The sequence below is a fragment of the Mytilus galloprovincialis genome, chromosome 14 (assembly GCF_965363235.1).
Source record: "Mytilus galloprovincialis chromosome 14, xbMytGall1.hap1.1, whole genome shotgun sequence".
NCBI lineage: Eukaryota > Metazoa > Mollusca > Bivalvia > Mytilida > Mytilidae > Mytilus > Mytilus galloprovincialis.
Genome location: NC_134851.1, coordinates 69,599,070 through 69,605,069, shown reverse-complemented (window position 1 = coordinate 69,605,069; position 6,000 = coordinate 69,599,070).

The following is a 6,000-nucleotide window of genomic DNA, read 5'->3' as shown; positions in this document are numbered from 1 at the left end:
TCCTGTTTCACAGTGTCATAATCGGAACTTTTTTCTGATGGAAGTGCGGAGTATATTTCAGCGGCCTTGCCCTCAAAAACACTTTGTAGCATTGTAGTCCAATATGGCTTTGGCCAATTCAGATTATGAGCAATTTTCTCAAACTGTGGAAAATATTTATCGACTGTTTTTTCACAAAATCTGGGAACCAAACGTATATTTTTTGCTGCATCAAAATATTCTGATTTCGGCTGGACTTTAGTGTTGCTTTCTTCCTTGACCATTTCAATTTTCATTTTCTCCATCTCTAGCCTTTCTCTCATTTCAAGTTCTTTTATTTTCTCCCTCTCCTTCATTTCCAGTTCTTTTAATTTAAATTCATCTTCTTTTTCCTTTTTATCCATTTCCAATCTTTCCTTCATTTCAAATTATTTTACTTTTATTTTCTCCATCTCCTTCATTTCCAGTTCTTTTAATTTAAGTTCATGTTCTAATTCAAGCTGTTTTAATTTAAAGGCGTCAACATTTTCGACCTTAAGTTCAAGAGTCTCTTCACCTACAATTCCTGCGTCAACTAATTTGTCTATAACCAAATTTTTTATAATTTGTTTTCTCATAGATACTTTAAAATCTAATTTCAGATGTTTAGCAAGCAACACTAATTCCTCTTTCTTTAAATTATCAAACCCCTCCAGGTCTGGCGTTTTCAAAAATTTACCGGCATCAAATGCTATTTTGTAGAGTTTTGTTGGCTAGTTATAATTAAAATACTGAATAAATTTTGAATCAGATATTTTCGTGATCCCGGACGAGCCCCCAATTTCTGTTACGGCCAGAAATCGCCTTTAAATTGTAGCCAACAAAAGACACAAATCAATAATAAAATTTAACAATATTTATTATACAAAAGTTTACAAGAAGTATTACATAAATATTACTGTCAACTTAACTGTCAAAATATGAGTCCAATCTTTTATCTTTATCTGTATCCGGATATCTTTCGGAATCCAATCTGAATATTACGGTCACAATCCAGTAGGATGTTGTTTGTAGAATAAAAGTGTCAATCCAAAGGCTATGAATATTAATGTCTATCGATGTCTAAGTCCAAATCCAAGAGTGCGTCTTTAACTTTAGTGTCTGTATATATATAGTTGTCATGGAAGATTCTAGAACAGTCTATAATGGAAGATTCTAATGGAACATCCTAGAAAGTTACATTAGAAGTTTCTAGTAAAATGTAGAAGTTTATATAACACATCTTTTATTAGGATCATTCTGGAAAGTTCCAATCATTCTGTAATTGTTCCAGTGATTTCTAAACTGCACAGTTCTAAGATTATTCTGTAAACAACTATCAGGCCACACAACACAAATCAGGCCAACATAAATAAATACAATAATTATAATATCATTTATATAACATAATTACAATATCATAACAAATATAACATTAAGATGACAACTCAACACTACAGGACTACAATATAAATAAATTGGAGAATACAATTGACAAAGAAACACACAAACAACAGCCAACAAAAGGCAACAAGTTGAAGATTTTAATACGCCAGAAGTGCATTTTATCCACACAAGATCTACTAGTGATGCCCAGATACAAAAGTTTGAAAGCCGAAACAAGCACAAAGTTGAACAGCATCGAGGACCAAAAGATAAAAAAAAGTTGTGCCAAAAACGGCCAGGGTTGACTGTTAGTTACCAGAACATCCTTATCATTTAGAATAATTTATACTCTTGCAAACAGTAAATTTATTAAATTAAATTAGGAAACAACTGAAATACATTACATAACCAGACATTTTCAACACAATGTGTAGACACATCCGAATATGTTTAAACCTCAACGGCAAGTGACGTCATATTTGAAATTGTAAAACATGACAAAAAAATGATGACGTCATTTGAATTTGTAAAACAGATCATCAAAAAATGTAAAATGACGTCATTTGAATGAATAAGATAGAACTAGGACTGACCCAAGATTACATTTGAACTAAATACTGATATTGCACTTAATAACAATGCACATTTCAATATTTATTAATAGCAAACTAAGGCAGCAATTAACTATATTATAAAGCTATGCATTGGTTCAAGAATTGGATAAACATAATTTTTTCACCACTCACTCGTTTCATATAACTTTAAACAATGGCCATATCCTGTAAAACAAGATAAGGAATGAGTGGATGGATTTATGAATTATCTATAAACTAGGTATATCACTCCCTCTGAAAAAAAAATGAACTAGGATGGATTTGTCTGTTATGTTACGGTAACCTTTGTACTTGCATGGTTCTATGAGAATAAACTATCTATCAATTTAGGTTATTAAGCTCTTCGACTGTTTCTGATTCTATACATGCTAAGCTTTCGAATATGCAGCTCTGTTCGTCATTATCAAAGACAAACACATTTATAAAGTCGTTTGTTTGTAGGTAAATAAAGCAATTGATAATGTTGCTGATGTTTAAATGTTTACAGCTATTTTCCTAATGCATGTAGAGTAAAACTTTGGTAGGCTTGCTTGCTTTGTTTGTATAATTGTTTATTCAAACTTTGTAATTAAGATTGACATCTCCAAACAATATATATGACATAATTAAACCTGTATATATAATATTTGAATTCAATTGGACATTTTCCCAAATAACTACACAATATACAAACAAAGCAATCAAACTAACCAAAGTCTTCATCTACATCCTTCAGGAAAATAGCTGTAATATAAACAAACAAAAAAGGATAATCGTTGTTCCTATCAAGAACATTTCTTTTTTTTAGGATGGATCCTTGCACTGTTGGTTGTCCGCTAAAATATGCAGTCCGACTTGATGGTCAGCCAGCATTTTCTGTTAATGACACTATGGTATACACTAAACGCCAGGACCAGAGTGTATTGGATTTACTTTTGAAGAAAAAGTAGAAGAGACAGTGCCTTTGAACAGCAACTAAATAGAAAATATGCAATTGATTTATTTTATCATTTTACTACTTCCATCAAGTAAAAAATAAAATAACATGTAAAAGGTTTTATGCTTGATTTTATATTTCAAGATAACATGGGGCATCGGTGGTCTAAGAATTATTAACTGCTGTGTTACTAACCTGTGAAGACTCAGGTTGTGTGTTCGAATCGTGGTAGGTGCGCTCGACTTCAGTCATAAATGAAATCACTAAAATTGTAAATTTTCTTGTCGAAGGTAGGTGACTCTCACCTGACATCAACCAATAAAAGATGATAGCCAAGAACTTGTTAAATTGTCCTAAAAGTGGCGTTAAATACCAATCAATCAACTAATCAAGGTAACATCAAATAACAAATGGTCCAGATAACTTGACTAGGTAATGTCACTTAACCTGATTGTGTTAACCTAGTGTAACACGAACAAACGAAGACACTTTTGCTATCTGGATACTATATCGAAAAAGTAAAGCACACACTAACAACAACTGGCATATTTTGTTCCAATGCAACTACCCCAAAAATAATAAATACTTAATTTTAACACTTTTCATCGAGTTTTGTTTTGTAAACGTCAGTTTTTCATTGATCTACCGTTGGTTGTATGACGTTAAATTTTTATTTTGATTTTCTGTGAATTATTCTGAATTCGAAATATTATCGATGAAGAAAGTAATGATTCCTTTATTTGAAGGAATTGTACGTTGTCAACAAGTTTTAGAATAAATGTACAGGTTTTAAAAAAACGGATAGAGCTATAGCACAAATTAAATCACATTGACAATACTGTATTTTCGAGAAAATGTAATATTACATTTCATGTCCTTTGATGATATCTCTCAAAGATTAAATTAAGAAATTATAAGGCAGTGAAACAAATGTCTTTTGTAACGTAGTGTAACACAGTGGACAATACAGATGTAAAAGAATGTAATTTCTAATCAACATTTCCGCTGTTGATTATATCAGTGGAATATCTATAAGGCGAAAGGGATCCGGATTACAAATTGAAATTGCGGAAAACACATTCACTCAAAGAGTAAAACAACGGAATATCAGAAACTCTGATCTGCAACAAGAACAAACATACATAAGAACGGACTATTGGATAACAATTGCAATATCCTCGACAGTAAAAAGTAAACTTGTAAACAAAACTCTGAGGAAAAATTCAAAACGGAAAGTTCCTAAGCAAATGACAAAACCAAAAGCTAAAACATATCAAACGAATGGTGAACTACTTTCATTTTCCTGCATTTTCTTATTAAACTCGGTTTTATAGCTTGATAAGATAAGTTTCCATTATTGAATGTAAATTTCTGGGATCGGTAAACAAGATCTCTTAAAAATAAGGATATACTGATCCGTTAAAAATAAGTTTTAAGTAATCAAAAAAAAAACAAGCAAACTTGAAATTCAAATCTGTGTATCTACAGGTTTTAAGTAGTTTGTGGTAACGAGATACCTAACTTATTAATATGCCAGTAACACATATATTACGTTCATTGAAATTCAAAACTTCACAGCAGACGCGGGCAAACTTGTTATATATAACTTCTTTGAAATTGAGCCAATTGAACATCACCCTCAAAAAAGGATAAATAACAATAAGGAACGAAAAATTGCCCCTTTTGTCATAAATTTCAGTGTATATTTTTCCGTTTAAAACTGACATATTTAAATATCTAGGTAGGACAGTCATTTCCATTTATTTTTTTATTTATCTTAATGAAGTTCCTTCTGGATCAATTTTTAAAAAAGTATAGATTATCTAACTAAAAGTATCAGCAAATAACAGTAAGTTTTATTTAATTTATCAACTAAATGCAGTTTAGACAGATCTTTACTGAGTTTGGTCATACACTGCAACTTTTAACAGTACAAGAACGAGTCTGATATTACGGGGGCGCAATTGGTGCCCATTGAAATGCCTACAACCTGTCGATAAACTTACTAGAGGCTGAGATGAAACGATATTTTACTGTTTTTGTCGGAAGTTAAGGCAACCAATACATAATAAAGACCTTCAAATATTCAAAAAGAGGCATTGATCTATGATGGTGTTATGATAATTTACTATATGACTCTATTTGGAGCCAACATATTTGAATGACCAATATTTAAAACTTCATTCTTGAGATAGTTCGTATAGTATTTACGGCGTTCCAGTACCACATTGTAGACTGCTTTGTCGACCGATGTAAACACTCAACGCTTTGCGAGTACGTTAAGGGTGTTTTATTCTACAAATAGGTTTATTGTGTAATCTCTTATTTATTTTTTAAATCATTTTTCAAAATGTAATATTCGAATATCGACAACATTCATACATTTTTATATGTATGTATAAGAATCTAAATATGTTTTTTTCGTTTACACCAATTTTTACCATATTATTAAAGATCCTCTTTCATGATCTGAATTCACTCTTTCCAATCTATTTTAGACAGAGGACGATATTTTGGTCCTTTTTTCAAAAAGTTTGGAACGTCCCGGTCTTGGACGACATTGATGTCCCCCAAAATAACATGGCCATAGTCCCCATCAGAGGAGAATCATTTTCTACAATGACAGCTGATGTTACTGACGTAGAATTAAAAAATAAAACTTCTGTTTTTTTCTTTCTTTTGAATGTATATCAAATAATAGGTGGTTCTGTGTTATCAAAATAGGGAAGTATAAAGTTTTGAATGTCGGTGTCATTAAATATACTAGATACGTTGATTACATCAAAACCTCATGTGGATACTCAATGCTCTTAAAAAATGGAAAACAACACGTTAAATAATTCAATGCGTCTGAAGCGCTTTTCAGGATTTTCCTTCATCAGAATGCTGAAAGCCAAACATTTGAAATCCTAAGATGAATAAGTACTGAAAATCGTTGAAGAGCTATATATGTCACAACTACCTAAAATAAATAGTCAAATTCAACTGTGTACTTGTTTTGCCTTATACATATTTATACCTGAGCGTCACTGATAAGTCTTATGTAGACGAAATGCGCGTCTGGCGTACTAAATTATAATCCTGGTA